Here is a 23,203-nt window from a genome sequence, read left to right as displayed (position 1 = left end):
TTTTGGGGACCAGTTGGAGGTGGCCAGGTGGGCGCTATCTGATGGTTTTACTGCCTGTGCCACATACAACTGTTTCCTCATGATGATGCCGTTTTCATATGGTGGAGTTCTTCGTGTGGGGAGACACACGAGCCATTGGCATCTCACTTAGACTCTTCCTAATTCACACAAACTTAAACCCTAGTGGTGTTTCCTGAGCTTAAGAGAAAATGAAGAAAGCATTTCACATACCAGTTTTGGGGTCCTCCCCATTTTCCTAACTCTGCACAAAAATTAGAAGTAGGGAGTTCTTTCTATATTTACTAACATAACACACATCGCTTCTTTTAATTTGGCATCATTCCTCCTTTATGTAATTGAGGCACTGACCAGTTCTGTCCTTTTAAAGGGACTCTCTCTACTTAAGGAGTTGCGAATTTCAAATCAACTTGGCATGCTTCTTTGAGCATAATGTGATCCTGCTGGAATTCATGGCACACCTAAACCTTATTTTGGTCTCAAGTGAAATACTACTACCAGCAATTGATCTTAGATGTTTGGACCATCAGTAAAATTTTCGACTTAAGAAAACATTTTAATGTTTCTCCAAATTTTTTTTGTTGTTGTTACTAGAGTCAGAACATAACATGAGGTCTAAACTCCTGACAACTTTTTATGGGAAAATTACAGTATCACAAATTGAGCATCCCAAATCCAGAAATCCAAAATCTGAAATGCTCCAAATCTCAACACTTCTGACCACCGATGTGATGCTTAAAAGAAGTGCTCACTGGCGCATTTTGGATTATAAATTTTTCAGATTGGGGATGCTAAACCTGCATATATACCGCAAATATTCCAAAATAAAAAAAATAGAAATCCAAAACACTTGGTTTTAAGCTCTCTGCATAAGGAGCAGTTTATCTGTATGAACTATAGGCATGAGGCTGTACAGGAGATCTCTAGAACATCCTCGTCCCGCGTAACTCAAACTGCACACGCAGGGAACAACGCTCTATTCCCCTGATCCCAACTCCTGGAAACTACCATTCTACCCTTTGATTCACTCTGGAATCAACTGATATGAGGTGCATAGAGTAGTCAAACTCAGAATCAGAGAGTAGAATGTCTAATGAGAGAAGATGTCTGCAAGACTTCTTCCCAAATATTGGTCTAATATCCACCAAACACATATGGTCCATGAGGCCAGGCTCCATCATCAGTTCATGTTCACCTTTCCACCATTCAGTTCTGTATTTGTAAACATCCACATGTATTTCTAGAAAGATCCACATGGTCCTCACCTGCCCTCTACAGGGGGAGGGGAGCATCATGGACCCAGAACAGGGAACATGGTCTTGGCCCAAAGCTATCAGCTCTTGCCTGTCCCCTTCACTCTTTGTAGGCCATTCCTTCGACTCTTCTCTATCTTTAGAGGTCACTGGCTCAAGTCAGTCACTATGAGACACAGGTGAAAACTCCCGCACCTTGTGGCTCCACTGCCTGATGACTGAACTGACCTCCAGGCTTGACTCTGGTCTCTCCCTGTGTTATTTCTGCTGAAGTACCCAGCCCCAGGCCAGGCTTTCCAGTACCCAAATCGTTTAACGACAATGGGAAGTTCCATCATCCATCTCTAGGATGTCCTTGGAAAGGGAAGCTGCAGATAAAACATAGCTTGGGGGACAAAGTAAGACTGAAACTAAGAAGATTCCAGCACTGCATGCTCCAAGTGAGGACCACAAGGTGGGCCAGGCAGGCAGTTGGAGAAGGAGGGACTCACAGAGGCACCAGGGGCTGTGCCTGCTGGTCCTGTGTCTTTCCATGACCCAATGCTGCTGCTCAATTCACACTTAAGAAAGTTTGTGCTTCTCCCACATAAAGCAGGCAGCCACACAATCTCTGAGCCCTCAGATTGCCATGCATCTCTTTTGTAACACACACACCTGCCATGGGCTTTTAAGGAGTTGGGTGGGCTGAGAGGTGGGAAATGCCAACTCTGATTGAAAAATTCCTTTAGAGGAATCAAAGGTGCCACACAGGGCAATCTTCTCTCTGTTTCCACACAGTGGACACTCCCAAGCCCTCCATCTCCAGCAGCAACTTAAACCCCAGGGAGGACATGGATATGGTGATCTTAACCTGTGATCCTGAGACTCCAGATGCAAGCTACCTGTGGTGGATGAATGGTCAGAGCCTCCCTGTGACGCACAGGTTGCAGCTGTCCAAAACCAACAGGACCCCTTTCTATTTGGTGTCACAAAGGATATTACAGGACCCTATGAATGTGAAATACAAAACCCAGTGGAGTGCCAGCCGCAGTGACCCAGTCACCCTGAATCTCCTCCGTGAGTATCTTCTGTTCCTCTGGGAGCCAGGCTGCCATCCCAAATACACATGGCCAGAGGCCAGGCCTCTCAGTCCCTCTCAGGTCCAAGTACAGAGACCTTTACCCCTGGACATCAAAGCTGGCCATGACTTTCTGCCCCAGGCAAACCAGAGTAGGCCTAGGCTTGATCAACAATTGGAGAAAAGAGGCTGCTCCTGTCATGGAGACTCAGGGTCCACAGCTTGTGATGGGAGAAACAGGTGAATGTCTCAGGCGCCAGATCAGTGAACACAGCGGGGATTTGGCTGGGACTTCAGTGTTGTGACTTGGCTCACAGGGCCACTGTGGCCCTTCCACAGACCAGGAGTTTCCCTTCCCTCTGACAATATCTCCTGTGACTTTATTCTCCTTGCTCCAGATGGCCTGGATGCCCCCACCATTTCTTTCCTCACACACCTATTACCATACAGGGAGAAGTCCCCAAGCTCTCCTGCCTCACAGACCCTCACCCACTGGTAGAGCATTCTTGGCTGATTGATGGGAAGTTCCAGCAATCAGCACAAGTGTTCTTTATCCCCCAAATAACTAAAACATATAGAGAGGTCTATGTCTCTTTCATCAATAACTCAGCCACTGGAGGAACAAATCTCATAATCAAGAGGATCATAGTCATTGGTAAGTGGATCCCTGGAGCACTGGCAATATGTTTTCCAGTGCAGTCTATCTAGCTGTCAGGGAAGAGCCACCTGCCCTCTGCAAAGGGAGAGGGAAAATCAAAAACCCAGGACAGGGAATATGTTTCTGCTACAAAACCACCAGCTTTTGCCTGTCCCCTTCACTCTTTCTAGATCATTCTTTAGACTATATACTAACAATGAACAATCTCAAAGGAAATTAAGGAAAGAATTTCAATTCACATTAACATCAAAAGGAATAAAATATTTTGGAATAAGTTTAACCAAAAAGGTCAAATGATTATACCCTGAAAACTACAAAACATTGCTGAAAGTAATTAAAGATGATATCAATATATGGAAAGACATTTAATTTTCATGGATTGGAAGAATCAACATTGTTAGAAGACAATACTACCCAATGTGAGTTGCAGATTCAATGCACCCCTACCAGAATCCCAGTAACATTTTTTGCAGAATTAGAAAACTCTGTCCGAAATCTGACATGACAGGCTCTTACTAATGACTGCCACAACAGAAACACTGAGAAAAAGATGCAACCATGAAAAGGTGGAAAGTTCTGATGACACAGAAAATAACAATCAGCCTTTCTCACATCCCAAAGCCTTCAAAAATATACGAGTGCAGCATGGCCAGTATGGAACATTTTAGATTTGAATATTTCAGATTTGGGATGCTAAACCAGTAAATATATGACAAATATTTCAGAATCAAAAAATGTCAGAAATCCAAAACACTATTTGTCCTAAGTCTTATGCAGAAGAAATACTCAATCTGTGTGAACTATAGGCATCAAGCTGTACAGCAGATCTCTAGAACCTCCCCACCTTGCTACCTGAAACTGCACAGCATGAACAACTTCTGATTCTCCCCACTCCCAGCTCCTGGCACCAGCAGTCTCTTCTCATATTCACTCTGGAATCCACTTACATGAGGTCCCTAGAGTAGTCAAACACATGGAATCAGAGAGTAGAATGTCCAGTGAAAGAAAGTATTTGCGAGACTTCTCTCCAAGTTTGTCTCATATCCATCAAGCACACATGGCCCATGAGGATCAGATTTCTAGCAGTTTTATTCCCACCCTTTCCACTAGTCAGTTCTGCATTTGCAAATGTCCACATGTATTTCTGGAAAGATCCACATGGTCCTTACTTGCCCTCTGCAGAAGGAGAGGAAACTTAAAGAACCCAGGACAGGGAACATGGTTCTGCTCCAAAGCCACCAGCTCTTGCCTGTCCCCTTCACTCTTTCTATATCATTCCTTGCATTCTGTTCTATCTTTAGAAGGCACTGGTTCAAGTAAGTCCTCATGAAACACCTGCAAAAAACTGCCCCACCTTGTGCCTCCACTGCCTGATGACAGAACTGACCTCCAGGCTTGACTCTGCTCTCCCCTGTGTTATTTCTGCTGAAACATCCAGTCCCAGGCCTGGCTGCTCAGTATCTTCAGGGTTCAGGACAATGGGAAGTCCCATTATAACTCATCTCTAGAATGTCCTTGGAAATGGAAGCTGCAGAGAAATCACATCTAGGGGGGAAAAGTAGGATGGAATTTGGAAGGGGCCCAGCAGTTGCACATTCCTGGTAAGGATCCCAAGGAGAGCCAGCCAGTCAACTGATTAGGGAGTTACTGGGAGGGGTACCAGGGGCTGTGACTCCCACTGATGTGTCTGTCCATGAACCAACACTGCTTCTCAATTGACACTTGAGAAAGTCTGTGCTTCCCTAAGACAGAGCAGACGGCCTCACAGTCTTTGAGCCCTTAGATAATCATGCATCTGTCTTGTGACACATGCAACAGCTATTGGCTTTCAAGGACTACAGTGGGCTGAGAGGTGGGAGATGTCAACTCTGATTGAAGGATGCCTGTAGAGGAATCAAGGTGCCACACAGGACAATCTTCTCTCTGTTATCCACACAGCGAAGCTGCCCAGCCCTACATCACCATCAACAACTTATACCCCAGGGAGAATAAGGATGTCTTAACCTTCACCTGCGAACCTAAGAGTAAGAACTACACCTACAGGTGGTGGATAAATCGTCGGAGACTCCCAGTCAGTCCCAGGGTAAAGCGACCCATTGAAAACAGGATCCTCATTCTACCCAGTGTCATGAGAAATGAAACAGGACCTATGAATGTGAAATACGGGACGAGATGGTGGCATCCGCAGTAACCCAGTCACCCTGAATGTCCTCTGTGAGTATCTTTTGTTCCTCTGTGGGCCAGGACACAAGCTTAAATCCAAATGACCAGAGGCCAGGCCTCTCAGTTTCCTCCGTTCCAAGTATAGACACCTTTACTTCTGGACATCTGAGCTGGCCATGACTCCCTGCCCTGGGTTGGCACAGCCTTAACCAAGAATATAAGGGAGGGGACGCTCTTGTCATGGGAGACTTGTGGCCCACAGCTTGTGATGGGAGAAACAGGTGAAGACCTCAGGCTTCGGCTCAGTGAACATAGAGGGGGTTTGGCTGGGACTTGAGGGTGTGTCTTGGCTCAGAGGGTCACTGTGTCCCTTTAAGAGACCAGGAGCATCCCCTTCCCGTGGATGACATCACCTGTGGCTTTATTCTTTTGCTCCAGATGGTCCAGACCTCCCCAGCATTTACCCTTCATTCGCCTATTACCTAAAGGAGAAAACCTCTACTTGTCCTGCTTCGCGGACTCTAACCCACCGGCAGAATATTCTTGGACAATTAATGGGAAGTTTCAGCAATCAGGACAAAATCTCTCTATCCCCCAAATTACTACAAAGCATAGCGGGCTCTATGCTTGCTCTGTTCGTAACTCAGCCACTGGCAAGGAAAGCTCCAGATCCATAACAGTCAAAGTCTCTGGTAAGTGGATCCCAGCATCCTTGGCAATAGGGTTTTTGGTGGAGTCTATCCGGCTTTCAGAGAAGACCCAGGAAAACATTCTTATTCCCAGCCTGTGTCCCATGGGCACAAGCAAATCCCAAATTCTGCTCCTGAACCCTCCCAATTTGTCTCTACAGACTCTCTTCTTGTTTTTCTGTTTTCTCATGGCTGACTTTGTGTCTGGCCTGAGAAAGGTAGGGAGGGGGCTTTATCAGCCCTGAGCCCTATGTAGTAGATTCTCACTGTCACCAACACATCCCCTTCTGCCACGTCTTTGTTTGCTTGTACCTGTTAAATGAGCTACAAAGAACATCTGATGCTTTGAAACAAGCTCACACTTTTCCCCCAAATGAGAGGAGGAAGCCCCTTGGGTGAGGGAGGAGCAGCTCAGACTCTGCTTCCTGCTCTGCTCCGGGCTCCTCTGGTGACTGGCCATGCCTGACTCCACCTTGGGTGGGACCAGCATGTGTGGAGAAAGAGCCCTGGTGGCCTGTCCTGAATTTGGCTAAATCGAGCTTCCAGTTGAAGACAAGCCTCCCCCGGGCCATGCTGCAGGAAAATGAGAAGAGAGGGAGCCTCAGGGCAGACGCCGGAGCTGCATCCTGGCTCTGAAGTCACCAGCTGTATGAGGCTGTGGGCACAGCACGTGGGACTCACTACAGAGGACAGTGACTGACACAGAGCTGGAGAAATAGGGAGATTCACCCCTGGGGTTCTGCATGGCAGGAAAGGGGCAGTGCCAAAAAGTGTGTAATTATAGAGAGGGTAAGACTACCACACACTTTATATATATCTCATATAAGACTTACCATTAACTATTTCTAAGTGTGCAATTTGGTGTTGTGTAACCATCACACTATCCATTTCCAGAACTTTTTCCTCTTACCATATTAAACCTCTGTACCAATAAACATAACTCTCACTCCTTCTCCCCCTAACCCTTAGCACCCACCATTCTACTTTCTGTCTCTACATAACTGGCTATTCTAACTACCTTTTATAAATGGAATTATATAATAATTATCGTTTGTGTGTGGCTTATTTCAGTTAGCATAATATCTTCAAGGTTCATCCATTTTGCACGATGTATTGGAATTTTATTCCTTGTTAAGGTTGAATAACATTTCAATGTATAGATACACCTCATTTGCCTACCCACTTCTCTTTCAATGGACTTTTCAGTTGTTTCCATTTTATAGCTATTGTGAGTAATGCTTCTCTGAACATCAGTGTACAAATATTTGTTCAAATTTCTTTCAGTTCTATGGGGAGTATGTCCAGAAGTGGAATCGCTGGATCAAATGGCAATTTGTTCTTTAATTTTTTGAGAAAGAGCCACAGCACTTTTTACAGTGGCTATAACATTTCCCATTCCCATCAGCAATGCACTAGAGCTCCAATTTTTCCATCTACTTGAAAACACCTGTTGCTTTTTGTTGCTGCCATTGTTGTTGTTTATCAAAGCCATCCTAAAGTGTGTGAGTGGTGTAACATTGTGGTTTTGATTTGCATATCTCTAAGTATTCGTGACGCTGAGGAACTTTGCGTGAGCTTATTGGATATTTGTATATCTTCCTTGGAGAAAACTCTATTTTAATCCTTTGTTCATTTTGTAATTGGGTTTTTGGACGTTTGCTGTTGTTGACTTGTAGCTTTTCATGTATTCTGGAAGTTAATTTCTTATCACACATATAATTTGTAAATATTTGTATCATTTCATGGGTTGCCTTTTTAATTTCTTGATAATGTTCTTTGATACGTAAAACATTTTGATTTTTATGAAGTCCATTTTATCCATTTTATTTGTTGCCTATGCTTTTGATGTTACAACAAGAAATCATTCTGAAATCCAGTATCATGAAGCTTTTCTTCTAAGAGTTGTATAGTTTTTGCTCTTACATTCAGATCTTTGATCTATTGTGGGTTAATTTTTGTACATGATGTTAGGTAAAGGTTCCACTCTTCTTGCCCTTGGATATCCAGCTTTCCCAATATCATTTGGTGAGAACAGTGTCCCTTCCCCACTGAACGATCTTGGCACACTCGATGAAAATCATTTGGCCATATATGCAAGCATTTCTTCCTGGGCTATTATATTTCACTAATTTCTATGTCCTCCTTTATGCCAGTACCACACTGTATTGATTACTGGGGCTTTGTAGTAAATGCTGAAATCAGGAAGTGTGAGTCCTCCATCTTCATTCTTCCTCTTCAAAGCTGTGTGTCTATTTAGAGTCATGAGATTCAATATAAATTTTAGGACAGATTTTCTTTTTCTGCAAAAATGTCACGGAGATTCTGATAGGAATTGTATTGAATCTGCAGCTCACTTTGGGTGGCACTGTCCTCCTAACAATATTGAGTCTTCCAATCACGAAAACAAAATATATCTTTCAATTTATTGATGTCATAGTTCATTTCTTTCAGCAGTATTTTGTAGATTTCAGGTATAATTATTTCACCTGTTTGCTTAAACTTATTCCTAAATATTTTATTCTTTTTGATGTTAATATAAATTGAAATCTTTTTTCTTAATTTCCGTTCAGATTTTCATGGTTAGTGTGTTGAAATAGAACTGATGTTTGAATGTTGATTTTGTATTGTGCAACGTTGCTGAATTTATTTCTTAATTCTAATAGGTTTGTTCCATCTTTAGGATTTTCTACATATAAGTTCAAGTTATCAGTAAACAGAAATAATTTTATTCCTTCCTTCCAATTTGAATGTCTTTTTTAAACTCTTGCCTAATTTTTCTGACTAGACCTTTCAATACTATGTTGAATAAAATAGTCAAAAGCAGGCATCCTTGTCTTCTTCCTGCTCATACAGGGAAAGCTTTCAGTCTTTCTCCATGGAGTATGATGTTAGCATTGGATTTTTCACATATCGAATTTATGTTGAGGTGGTTTCCTTCTAATCTTAGAATGTTTTTATTATGAAAAAATATTGAATTTCATCAAATGCTTTATTGATTCAATCTTATTACTGATTATAGTTCTATTCATATTTTTGTGTGTTTCTAGGAGTTTGTCTACTTCATCTAGGTTATCCAATTTATTGGCATACAATTATTTATAGTACTTTTGTAATCATTATTTTATTAGAATTGGTAGTAATCTCTTCATGCTTCATTTCTCTTTTTTTTTGAAGAGGGAGAGACAGACTCTCACTCTGCCGGCCAGCCCAGGATGGAATTCAGTGGTGTGATTATGGCTCACTGCAGTCTCAACCTCCTGGGCTCAAGCAATTCTCCTTCTTCAGCCTCCCAAGATGCTAGGATTACAGGTGCATGCCACCGTGCCAAGCTAATTCGTTGTTTTTTTTTTTTTTTTTTTTGTAGAGACAGAGTCCCCTCAGGTTACCTATGCTGGTCCAAACACCTGGTCTCAAGAAATCCTTCGGTTGTGACCTCCCAAAATGCTAGGACTAAAACGTGACCCACCATGCTCGGAGTCCATTTTCATTTCTGATTTTAGTAATTTTAAACTTTTCTCTTTTTTTCTTAGTCAATCTAGTTAATGGTTGTCAATTTTGTTGATTTATTTTGAAGAATCAACTTTTGGTTTCATTAATTTTGTTTCTTTCCATTCTCCATTTTATTTATATCTACTCTAATCCTTATTATTTCCTCATTCGCTGTGCTTGGGTTTAGTTTATTCTTCTTTCATATCCTGAAGTATTAGATTGTTCACCTGAGATCTTTCTTCTTTCTTAATGTGAGACTTTACAGTTATACATTTCTTGCACAAGACTCAACTTCTCTGAACGTCTGATTCCTCACCTGAAAATTGCAATGAGAGTGCTTTCTTCATACCATTCTTTAAAGGTTTAATGCAGTCAATGAAACAAGATGCCACACACAGAGGAACCAATGTCAGCTGCTATATTACTACCATCATCATTAGCCTTGAGGTCAAATAGTCCTAGAATCAAATCTCAGATCCACCTGTCATTAGCCATATGACACCAGGAAAGTTTTTACACCACTCTAAGCTTCTGTCTTCTCATCAGCAAAATGGAAATAATGTCTACATGACAGGGTTATTGTGTGGATTAAATGAGATACAGGTAAAGTATTTAGCACAGGGCCTGGCACATAGGAAGTAACCCTCAACAGTACCTACCTTTTTCCATATGTATATGGAAAATAGGTAACACATAAAACACGAGGACATGGTTACTGACTGCTTGTGGGAGAGAAAGAAAAAAAGCTGACTGCAAAGAATCAAGCCTGGTATGTTAGTTTTTACCAACTGAGATGCATCCAAGATGGGATTAGACATATAAGATAATTGATCAGGGAAGACACCTGTGAGGGAATGTGGGACACGCATGAAGGTAGCATGGGAGAACCCACAGACCACTATACAGAGCTAATTCCTGTGAAAAGAAAGAGAAAGAAGTTTTAGGTACCAATGCAGTTCTAAGAGTTTTTGCAAGGCTGATGGGGAGTCCTCCAACCAGTCACCCATTAGAGTTAAAAAGAGCCTCAGAGAACTAGGCTTGCTTTCACACCCTTGCTGGGAGCCTGTGGGAAAGAAGCTTTCTGTGCAAAGGAGGTGGTGAATTTGAAATGCGCTGATGTGGGCCTTCTGTCAATCAGTTCCCTGCCATGGAGACCAGGCAGGGTCTCATTCATGGCTGCCACAACAGAGACACTGAGAAAAAGATGCAACCATGAAAAGGTGCAAAGGTGGCAAGTTCTAATGACATAGAAAATAGCAATCAGCCTTTCTCACATCCGAAACCTTCCAAAATATCTGAGTGCAGTAGAGAATTGACAGAGGACTGATCACCAACCTAGAAACATGGTGGGAGGGAAAAAGAACTGCAAGAATATCATCATCTCCCATCAATTTTCCAACAGAAACAATGTAGTCCTTGAAGAAACAATTCTAGAGTACCTCATGTTACATGCTTGTTCCTGAGGATCCCCCATGTGAAATAACATCACCTTCATTACTTCTTTTCTTTTCTTTCCGTGACAGCTCCTTCAGGAGCAGGACGTATTCCTGGCCATAATCCATTAGAGCAGCCATGATGTCATTTCTGTATTTCAGGAAGACTGGCAGGTATGATGGCCTTTTCTCTTATCCTGGTTCCTGCAGGGCTGACTGCCATGCTTGGGAGAGGGAAAAGTCTTATTTGCCTGTATCTGGGACTGGATCTCCTTCCTTCCTCCTCTAAAATCCTGTTTCTCAGCCCTAATTCCTGCAGTTCCCTTTCTCCCTGGCCTTTATGCTCCCTGTACCCCACTGTCTTTTAGACATAATTATCTCCAGCCTCTGCTCATTTGTTTCTCAGATTCAAATGAGAAACACAATTTCACATGGTGAAACCCTCTTCATTATTTTTAACATGTCTCAATAGTGTAATTCTCTCCGTTCCCATAAAGCTCAACCACTTCTCAAAGTATTGCTTGACTTCTTGTCTCCAGACTTTGAAACATTCCTTGCACATGACTGCCTCATTTTAGCTTTCTAAAATCTAGTTAATTCACTTAATCAAGAATCTCCAGGGGTCTCTCTAGCCTGTTTGATAAGTTCACATTTCTTCTTTTACTAAGCCTTCTCACTTCCTTTACCTCTACTTTCTAGTATAATTCCTCCATCCTAATTAGAACTGTCTTCCTACACATCCCTGCCCCTTCACCCATATAGACATAAAATTCTTAGTTCAATGTTATATCTAAAAACAGAGTGAAATCCCTCCACCATCTGCACTGCAGACTTAACCACACCCTTCGTCAGAAGCAACATCTGACCTCAAGGAGAACAAAGACTTTAGGATTAACATGTGAACCTGAGACTCAGAACACAACCTGTGTGTGGTTGAGATTTTTTTCTGATGACAAGTTCATGTGTTCAAAAAAGATACAGAAATGGAGAAGGCAAGGTCCCTACCCCAGGAGACATAAAGCCTAAGACAGGAAATGAGAGCTGAAAATATTCATGATACCAAATAGAAAAAATTGAATGCCACAAGAAATCAGAGAAATCTGATGGAAATAGAGCTACACATTGGAATCACTGGAAAACATTTTTAAAAGTGATGCTCAAGCCCCACCCATTAGTTCCAGTTTAAAGGTCTGGAGAGGGACCCAGGCATTGGTAATTTTTAAGTCTTCCCTGACACTACTAACATGTAACAAGGATGGAGAACTCTTGTTGTAATAGGTAGAACTTAAAACTAAATCAATGATTTTCAGCTGGAAGTACTGGAATTACCTAAGGACCTTTTTCAACATACATAAGATTATACTTTTTTGGCCCTATTTATGAATGGGCTACACTAAGAACTCAGTATCCAGTTTGGAAACAGAAGATGAATGGAAAAACCACCTTATTTGATATGTTAAATTATATAGAAAGCATTTTCAAATAAGTGATAAGTGATGCTAAACCTTCTCTAGATAATATTTATGGGAATGTTAATAATATGAGTATTCTAGGCTGGGCACGATGGCTCAAGCCTGTAATCCCAGCAGTTTGGGGGGTCGAGGTGGGCAGATCATTAGGTCAGGAGATCAAGGTCATCCTGGCTAACACGGTGAAACCCCGTCTCTCCTAAAAAGGCAAAAACAAATTAGCTGGGCTTGGTGGCAGGCACCCGTAGTCCCAGCTACTCAGGAGGCTGAGGCAGGAGAATGGCATGAACCTGGGAGGGGGAGCTTGCAGTGAACTGAGTTCGCACCACTGCACTCCAGCCTGGGTGACAGAGTGAGACTCCGTCTCAAAAAAAGTTTTTTTTAAATGAGTATTCTAAAAATTATATGAAATTCTGGAAATCAAGTATGTTATCATAGTGTCATACGCCACAGAAGTAACTAGATTTCTATGTGAGCTGTGTCTTTACCACACTAAACTCTCATTAGATTTTTAACCATAGTCATTTTAAATCTTTGTCATTCCCGGACAGTTGCTTTGATTCTTCCTCAAGTATTTACAATCAGCTACAGTCCAAATTGCTTTTTCTTCAAGGGGATTTATGGAAAAGACTCTGACAAGGACTCTGGAATACAAGTTTCGGATAACTTCAAGATCACACCACTGGACTAAGAACTTTCAAAATTTTAATGAACAGGCTGATACCTTCATGAAATTCAAAACAAAGAAGAAAAAAACTCAATGTTATTGGACTAAATAATCAAAAGGATAATGTCCTCATAATTTTCTATTTGAAAATGTGCTGATTCTTTGAATGTTTTATTCTCCAGATTTATGAACTTTTTTCTTTGGGCAATTGGTAAAGTATACTTTTGTAAACAAAAATGGAAACATTTGCTTTTGCTCTCTGAGTGCCCCAGAATTGGGAAACTATTCATCAGTATTCATATGTTTATGGTAATAAACTTATTTGCACAAGTTCAGTAAGAATCTGCTCTCTTTATAACAGGACACATTTGAAAACATTGGTTATATTACCAAGGCTTTGATGGGATGTTATATTTGAGAATATACATAGAATAAACCCATAGGGAATGCAGGCAAAATCTGAAGTTGGCCTTGGTTTGGATTCCTAGTCTCAAGAGGTTTTTGGAAGTTTAATCTGAGATTCTTATTAAAAACTTCTAGCAAAGCGAAGTTTAAAAAGAGCCTCTATGGTCCTTTGCTACTCTTGCCGCACTTAGGTAAAAAATCTGGGCAAGTTCGGTGAGACTCACCTATTTTGCAAACAAATTCATCCTACTGGAATTATCTTTTAAAAATAGAGACTCCTATAGAGAGAAAAACTATGTTGAAAAGAAAAACTGTAGTACACCTGTTACTAGATTGAACCACTGTTCATTATCTTTGAGTATTTATAATCCACTGGTAGACTGGGCTTGACCCTGAATTCTTTTAGTTCTTCCAATTCAATTTTCTCCAATGAAATCATTAAGAACAAGAGCGGCTCTGTTGCTGAAGCCATATAAGCCAGAGGTGGACAACACTATGTAAATTTCATGGGAAAACGCTTGTGTCTGAGGTGTGGGCCACTAAGAGCTCACCAATATTCAACACCATAACTTAGAGACAGTCAAACTGCAAACCACGACAGCAAGTTGATGACTTTACACTGTGGACAGCTTTTCTCAAGATGTCAGAACAAAACTATCAATCATGATGAGACTCTTAACTCTCTTAATTTGTCCTTGCTTATGCCTGTCTCCTTTGCTTCCAAGAATAATGCTGTAATTAAAATTTCACAAGAAGTAGCTTCTGAGGCTAAGTTAACAGTGTCAGATATATCATGTCACCACAATTTTTTTTTAAGATGGAGTTTCGCTCTTGTTGCCCATGCTGGAGTACAATGGCACAATCATGGCTAACTGCAATCTCCGCCATCCTTCCATGTCTCACTTTTCTGTCTGCACAAACCATAGTGAAACACACTAGCTCTGCTATGAAGTGGCTGGATGACCCTGGGCCACTCATTTGACCTCCCTCAGGCTCTTTCCTCATCTGCAATGTAAGGCTGACTCTTACTGCATCAGAAAATGACAGTGGAAGAGTCAATTAACATGTGTAAGACATTAGTCACAGAGCCTGTACCTGATGAGCCCTTGGTAAACATTCCTTTCAGTCCTTTCCTTTCCCCTTCCCATTTTTCTTGCCCTCACCCATCTTCTCCTTCAACTCCTTTCTCTTCACTAACTTACTCAGTCTAACCTGCCAATTAAAGAAGCCACACTACCCATTCTCTCATGACTCTGCTGGAACGTTCTTGTGATGTGGTCTGCTATCCACTCAAGGGAATGAGTATTATTTATATGGAGAGGTCTGTTTGCAACAAGAAATTCTTTTTATGTTCACACAAAATTTATACACAATTTCTCTTAACTTACACGTACCAGTCTCAATTCTACCCTGTTATTTCATACATGTACTTCATTATTTTACTCTTCAGTTTTTCTTCTTACACCTTAAAAATTAGGATAGTACAAAAACAAAAATAATGGCCTGGGCCAGAAGAGGGGATTCCTTTAGCAAGATGAATGCTTTCCTTTTTCAAGATGAATGAATGCTATGTGCAAGGCAGCCCTGAAGCCCATTTCTGGGTTTGGCTTACATCAAAGCCATTTGACTCTAGGACACATTCTTAGATTCCCAGGAGATAAAGATTACCACGGAAGCCACACCCACTCTGCGTATTCCTACTGTTGGGCAAAGGAATGTTTACAGAATGTTGTGCATTCTGTTTACTCCTCCTAAATTCTTCCACTCCTGGAAGTTAGCTTCCCCACTAATCAGCTTCATCTCCAGCTGGCCTGCCTGGACCCTGACCGGAGATTCCTCCCCACTCTGGATGGCCAGGGTGGCACCTTTGTCTATTCCCATAATTATAACAGCTCACACTGATGCAACACTATGAACCAGGCACTATCCTAAGAGATTTCCAGGTAACTAGAATCCTCACCAAAAAATCCTGAGTGTTATCGTCCCCAATTTTACAGATTAAAAAAAAAACTGAGGCAGAGAAGGATGTGCCCACTGTTACCTAACTCCATAATTCAACCTCATCCTCCACTTCATCTGGTAAAAGGACACTCTAAGTTGTACAAGGTCTCCTGAATGACATCCACCTTCAAAAATGACTTTTTCCCCGTCTACTTTCAGGATTTGACAAACAGCCAGCATTTTGTTTTCTGTCTCACCCTTCACTTATGCACCTGTTCCCTAAAACTACACTCAAAACTACACAGCCCTGCATAAAAGTTAACTTTTAGAAACCTCAATCTCTTTTGGAAAAAAGAAAGGCCAGGTTCCAGGTCTCACAAAGAGTCATGTTTTACTCTATTGTCAACTATTTGCATGGCCATTCTCTGGCCATAAACGAGTGCAGTAGAAACAGAAAGTGTAAGGAGAAGAAAGTTGGAGGAGTGTGAGTTTCTAGATACATACACAGGGAAAAGATTCCAAATCCAGAAAAATTCATAAAATGCACCCAGGGTGTGTGGCTTTGAGCAATGCCAGCCCCATCTGCCACTTTCCATGGCTGTTGGCCTCTTACTTCCTTCTCAACCTGCCCCTCCTGGTCTTGCTTTCTTAGACCAATACAAACAACCTGGGAGCTGGGGTCAGATCAGAGCACACAGCACTGCGTGGCAGGGATGGGAAAGACAGAAAAGGAACACGAATGTTTGACTCATGAAGAGCTGATTCACCTGGGTACACATCACCTAGGCAGGCAATAGATTACTGAAAGGCTTTGCAGGATTCATGGTAGTTATCCAGAATGACTGAGTGAGGCAAGGGTCTTGACCAATTGAGTTTCATTGAGCCAGTGCTTGGTGGTGCACCCTGGGAAAACATGAGTTGCAAAAACCTCTGTGGCTTGTGTTTTCTCTGAAGAGGTTTCAGGAGGCTTAGTATTTATAAATTTGATTAAAGGGGAGAAGGCAGGTAGGAAGAGATCGAGTGGGCAGAAAAACAATTGATCTAATCTTGTCTTTCTTCTGTGCCTCAGAAAATAAATATTATCAGAATGAGAGTTAAAATACTTCAGTTTTAGGAGCTAGATTTTGATTGCTCACTTAAAGTTACAATTGGCATGTCTTTCTCTTACAAAGAAATATACATCTTGAAAGGTTCTGAAGCCAAGAAAAAACAATTTGTTCAGGCAATCATCTGGAGATGCCCGAGATCTTTGGCTTTCCTGTTTACCGCGTTCTTTTTCTTTTTTTTTTTTTTTTTTTTAGAGACACAACCGTACTCTGTCCACCCAGACTGGAGTGTACTCAATACAGACTTGAACTACTGGGCTGAAGCAGTCCTCCCACCTTAGCCTCCCAAGTATCTGAGACTATAGGCATGCACCACTGCACCTGGATAATTTGATTTATTTTATGTTTTGTAGAGACGTGGTCTCCTTTGTTGCTCAGGCTGGTCTTAAACTCCTGATTTCAAGTGATCCTCCTGCCTTGGACTCTCAAAGTGCTGGGATTACAGGCCTGTGCCCACACACCTGGCCCCCCGATTCTTCAAAAGCTTTCAGAGAAAGCATTGTAGAAGACATGACTTTGTGACTCTATGTTTCATCTGATCCTATATCACTAGGAAGGCTCATGCTTAAGAAGTCTTGTCCCATGGAAAAGGGGATGAAGACAAATCAGAAAAGGGCAAAGGGAAGTCACAGCAACAAGGGACAGTATAACCCTGGAACCTTATTTAAGTCACACAACTGCTGCTTCAATTAGAGCAATTCGTTTGGCAAACAATGCTCTAACCTTTCAGTTGTATGTTGGCTCACCTGTAATGTCTGGAGCAGTCTATAGACTAGGTTTTCTAGAGTTTCTGAAGCATCTTCCAATTGCAATGACAATCTGACACATTTCTCTGAATTGCAGTCTGAATCCAGTGATCATGTGTACCTTTTGTGTAGTCCACACATCAGCAGGCACAAACGTTTGTATATCCTGAAGTTTACATAAGTCGTCTAGTTTTAGCTTGCAAGGTTTAATCTATCCATGTGACAAAAGGCTAATATCCAGAATCTATAAGAAACTTAAATTTACAAGAAAAAATCAACCCCATAAAAGTGGGTGATGCACATGTACAGACACTTCTCAAAATGAGACATTTATGTGACCAACAAACATATGAAAAAAAGCTCATCATCTCTGGTCATTAGAGACATGCAAATCAAAACCACAGTGAGATACCATCTCATGCCAGTTAGAATGGTGATCATTAAAAGGTCAGGAAACAACATGCTGGAGAGGGTGTGGAGAAATAGGAATGCTTTTACACTGTTGGTGGGAGTATAAATTAGTTCAAACATTGTGGAAGACAGTGTGGTGATTCCTCAAGGATCTAGAACAAGAAATACGATTTGACCCAGTGATCCCATTACTGGGTATATACCCATAGGATTATAGATCATTCTACTATAAAGACACATGCACACATACATTTATTGTGGCACTATTCACAGTAGCAAAGACTTGGAACCAACCCAAATACCTATCAATGATAGACTGGATAAAGAAAATGTGGTACATATACACCATGGAATTCTATGCAGCCATAAAAAGGATGAGTTCATGTCCTTTTCAGGGACATGGATGAAGCTGGAACACCATTCTCAGCAAACTAACAGAGGAACAGAAAACCAAACGCCGCATGTTCTCACTCATAAGTGAGAGTTGAACAATGAGAACACTTGGACACAGGGAGGGGAACATCACACACTGGGGACTGTTGAAGGGTAGGGGACTAGGGGACGGATAGCATTAGGAGAAATACCTAATGTAGATGATGGGTTAATGGGTGCAGCAAAACACCATAGCACGAGGATACCTATTTAACAAACCTGCTGGTTCCGCACATGTATCCCAGAATTTAAAAGTGTAATAAAAAAAGATAAAAATCTTAAAAGCACAGTTTTAATTTATAATATACCAAAATGGAAGAAAAATAAAAGGAAATTCTCAAACCATTGGTTTTGAAATTTGTAGCCAGGAAAAAATTTAGGATTCTGTCCAAATTGTAGGTAAATAACAAAATTCAAAAGAAAAAGAACAGATCTGAAATGTAATAACGATTGTTCTGTTTTCTTCTGAAAAATAATTTCCCCCCTCCTGTCTCCCATTTTTATGAAATAGAAATCATATGGGACCAATGTATTTCCAAAACTAGTTTCAGACTTATACCTGGATTGTTTACATAAAGTGCAGCAAGAATGTAGATTCAAGTCCTCTGTGGATACATATATTTTATATATATGTATAAATATAAGAATATATATATATTCTATCATGTAGAATGGCACCGAAGTATATTAATGGCAGCAAATCTGTAGAAGTCTGCAGCAGCCTCAATTCTTGCATCTTCAGAAGAAAGAATTCAACTAAGAGTCAAAAGGCAGAAGAAAAGACTGAGGCAAGTTTTAGAGCAAGAGTGAAAGTTTATTTAAAAGCTTTAGAGCAGAAATTAAAGAAAGTAAAGTACACTTAAAACAGGGCCAAACAGGCGATGAGATTTCAAGTGTGTGGTTTCACTTTTGACTTAGGCTTTTGTATGTTGGCATAATTCTGGGGTCTGCATTTCTTCTCCCCTGATTCTTCCCTTAAAGTGGGCTGTCTGGCTGTGCAGTGGTCCACCAGCACTTAAGAAGGGAGCTTGTGTAGTGTGTTTCCTGGAGTACAGTTGGAAAACAGAGACCAAAATAAAAGCTATGTATGTAAATAAAATTGGTCTCCTTATAAAATCCTGTTATAAATTTCTATCATTTTTGTGTTACCTTGGCATCTATTTTTAATCTTCCTTGAACACACCCAAATTCCTTCTCACTCTCTCCCTGTCTCTCTCTCTCTGTGCTTTGAGATGTAAATTTACTACCTACTTTCTCTAAAACTCAGCAAGGGCTTCCTCAGATAAATGGTAAATTTTTCTATTTACAAAAGCACAACTTAAATCCAACTTTATTTTTTAATAGTGAGTTTTATGGGTTCCATGCATAAAGTTTTAAAATAAAAAATCTAAAGTATTTCTGTCTCCATCTTTATGTGCACATGTATATGTTCTATGCTGTATCACATATATGTATATGTCCATACCTATGTTTATATATTCTTTATACATGGTATCAAACTAATGAAAAAATAAATGAGCACTCATCAATTAAGTAAATAATCCCAAATGCTTTTCAACACATATGATCCTAGCAATCTTCAATAAGGGAAGAACACCTCAAATGAGCATGCATACCTATCTGCAGCCTCCTTAAAAAAAATTATCAGCCAGGAATTTTGTATCCAGCAAAACTAAAGTTCATAAATAAACGGAAGATAACAGCCTTTTTCAGACAAACAAATGCTGAGAGAATTTGTCACTACCAAGCCAGCACTACAATAACAGCTAAAGGAGCTCCAAATCTTCAAACAAATCCTGGAAACACATCAAAAGAGAACCTCTTTAAGCATGAAACTCACAGGACCTATAAAACAAAGATACAATAAATAAATATATAAAATCAAGGTATTCAGGCAACAAATAGCAGGATGAATGGAACAGTACCTCACATCTCAATGCTAACATTGAATGTAAGTTGTCTAAATGCTCCACTTAAAAGATACACAATTGCAGAATTGATAATAATTCATCAAGCAAGTATCTGCTGCCCTCAAGAGACTCCCCTAACCATAAAGTGTCACATAAACTTAAGGTAAAAGGGTAGAAAAAGACACCCCATGCAAACTGCCACAAAGTGAGCAGGAGTAACTATTCTTATATCAAAAAAAACTAACATTAATGCAACAGCAGTTAAAAAAGACAAAGAGGGACATTATGTAATAATAACAGGGCTTGTCCAACAAAAAAAGTCACCATCTTAAATAGATATACACCTAATACTGGAGCTTCCAAATTTATATAGCTAATACTACTAGACCTAAGAAATGAGATAGACAGTAACACAATAATAGTGAGGGACTTCAATACTCCACCGACAGCACTAGACAGGTCATCAAGAGAGAAACTCAAGAAAGAAACAATGGATTTAATCTATGCCCTCGAGCAAATAGACTTAAGAGATATTTACAGAATATTCTACCCAACAACCACTGAATATACATTCTATTTGTCAGCACATGGAACTTTCTTTAAGATAGGCCATATGAGAGGCCACAAAACAAGTCTCAATAAATTTAAGAAAATTGAAATTATATGAAGTACTCTCTCAGACAACCATAGAATAAAACTGGAAATCAACTCCAAAAGGAACCTTCAAAATCATGCAAACACATGGAAATTAAATAACTTGCTCTTGAATGATCATTGGGTCAAATGTGAAATCAAAATGAAAATTTAAAAATTATTTGAACTGAAAAATAGTGATGCATCCTATCAAAACATCTGGAATACAGCAAAGAGCATGCTAAAAGTTCATAGCCTTTTTTTTTTTCATTTATTTATTTATTTATTTATTTATTTTTTTATTGTACTTTAGGTTTTAGTGTACATGTGCACAATGTGCAGGTTTGTTACATATGTATCCATGTGCCATGTTGATTTCCTGCACCCATTAACTCGTCATTTAGCATTAGGTATATCTCCTAATGCTGTCCCTCCCCCTTCCCCCCACTCCACAACAGTCCCTGGAATGTGATGTTCCCCTTCCTGTGTCCATGAGTTCTCATTGTTCAATTCCCACCTATGAGTGAGAACATGCGGTGTTTGGTTTTTGTTCATAGCCTTTAATGTCTACATTAAAAAGACTGAAAGAGCACAAATAGACAATCTAAGGTTACATTTCTAGATACTCAAGAAATAAGAACACACTAAACCCACACCCAGCAGAAGAAAGAAAATAACCAAGATCAGAGCAGAACTAAATGAAACTGAAACAAAATAATACAAAATATAAATAAAATGTAAAGCTGGTTTCTTGGAAAAATAAATTAAATTGATAGATCACTGGCAAGATTAGCCAAGAAAAGAAGAGAGAAGAGCCAAATAAGCTCAATCAGAAGTGAAATGGGAGCTATTACAACCAACGCCACAGAAATACAAGAGATCATTCAAAGGTACTATGAACACGTTTATGTGCATAAACTAGAAAACCTAGAGGGGATGAATAAATTCCTGGAAATATAAAACTCTCCTAGATTAAATCAGAAAGAATTAGAAACCCTGAACAGACCAACCAAAAGCAACAAGATTGAAAAGATAATTTAAAAATTAACAACAAAACAATTCTAGGGCCAGACAGATTCACAGGTGAATTCTACCAGACATTCAAAGAAGAGTTGGTACCAATTTAATTGACACTATTCCACAAGCTAGAAAGAGAGGAAATTCTCCCTAAATCATACTATGAAGCCAGTATCACCCTAATACCAAAACCAGGAAAGGACATAACAAAGAAAACTACAGACCAATATCCCTGATGCACACAGAGGCAGAAATTCTTAATAAAATACTAGGTAACTGAATCCAACAGCACATCAAAAACATAATCCACCATGATCAAGTAGGTTTCACATTAGGGATGCGGAATGGTTCCACATACACAAGTCAATAAATGTGGTACACCACATAAACAGAATTTAAAAATCACACGATCCTCTCAATAGACACTGAAAAGGCACTTGACAACATCCAGCATCGTTTTATGATTAAAACTCTCAGCAAAATTGGCACACAAACCCACAGCCAACACAATACTGAATGAGAAAACATTGAAAGCATTCACTCTGAGCAGGGGAACAAGAAAAGGATGCTCGCTCTCACCACTTTTATTCAACAGAGTACTGAAAGTCCTAGCCAAATCAATCAAACAAGGGAAATAAATAAAGGGCATCCAATTTGGCAAAGAGGAAGTAAAACTGTCCCTGTTTGCTGATGACATAATCGTATACCTAGAAGACCCTAAAGACTCCTCCAAAAAGCTCCTAGAACTGATAAATGAATTCAGCAAAGTTTCAGTATACAAAATTAATGTGCACAAATCAGTAGCTCTGCTACACACCAACAGCGACCAAGCAGAGAATCAAATCAAGAACTGAACCCCTTTTATGACAGCAGTTATAAAAAAAATAACTAGGAATGTATCTAAACAAGGAGGTGAAAGACCTCTACAGGAAAATCTACAAAACATTGCTGAAAGAAATCATAGATGATGCAAAAAATGACGACGCACCCTATGCTCACGGATGAATAGAATCATTATTGTGAAAATGACCATGCTGACAAAAGCAATCTACAAATTCATTGCAATTCCCATTAAAATGCCACCATCATTCTTCACAAAACTAGAAAAAACAGTTCTAAAATTCCTGTGCAACCAAACAAGAGGCTACATGGCCAAAGCAAGACTAAGCAAAAAGAACAAATCTGGTGGTGTCATATCACCTGACTTCAAACAATACTCTAAGTCCAAAACAGCATGGGCTGGTATAAAAATAGGCATGTAGACCAATGGAACAGAATACAGATCCCAGAAATAATCCTAAATATTTACAGCCAACTTATCTTTGACAAAGCAAACAAAAACATAAAATGGGTAAAGGACAACTTATTCAACAAATGGTGCTGAAATAATTGGCAAGCTGAATGTAGGAGAATAAAACTGGATCCCCATCTCTTACCTTATACAAAAATCAACGCAAGATGAATCAAGGACTTAAATCTAAGACCTGAAACTATAAAAATTCGAGATGATAACACTGGAAAAACGCTTCTAGACATTGGCTTAGGCGAAAAGTTCATGACCAAGAACCCAAAAGCAAATGCAACGAAAGCAAAAATAAATAGGTGAGACAATTAAACTAAAGAGCTTCTGCACAGCAAAGCAACAGTCAGCAGACTAAACATATAACCCACAGAGTGAAAGAAAATCTTCACAATCTATATATCTG

At 40.1% G+C, this 23,203-nt stretch overlaps 1 pseudogene; it reads left to right on the top strand.

The window, feature by feature from the left end:
* Positions 1-2,048: 2,048 nt before the first annotated feature.
* Positions 2,049-10,903, top strand: LOC115834076 (annotated as a pseudogene).
* Positions 10,904-23,203: the final 12,300 nt, after the last annotated feature.

The sequence above is a fragment of the Nomascus leucogenys genome, unplaced genomic scaffold, assembly GCF_006542625.1.
Source record: "Nomascus leucogenys isolate Asia unplaced genomic scaffold, Asia_NLE_v1 000881F_75968_qpd_obj, whole genome shotgun sequence".
In the NCBI taxonomy this organism is placed as follows: Eukaryota; Metazoa; Chordata; class Mammalia; order Primates; family Hylobatidae; genus Nomascus; species Nomascus leucogenys.
This window is presented reverse-complemented; position numbering and strand designations above follow the sequence as displayed.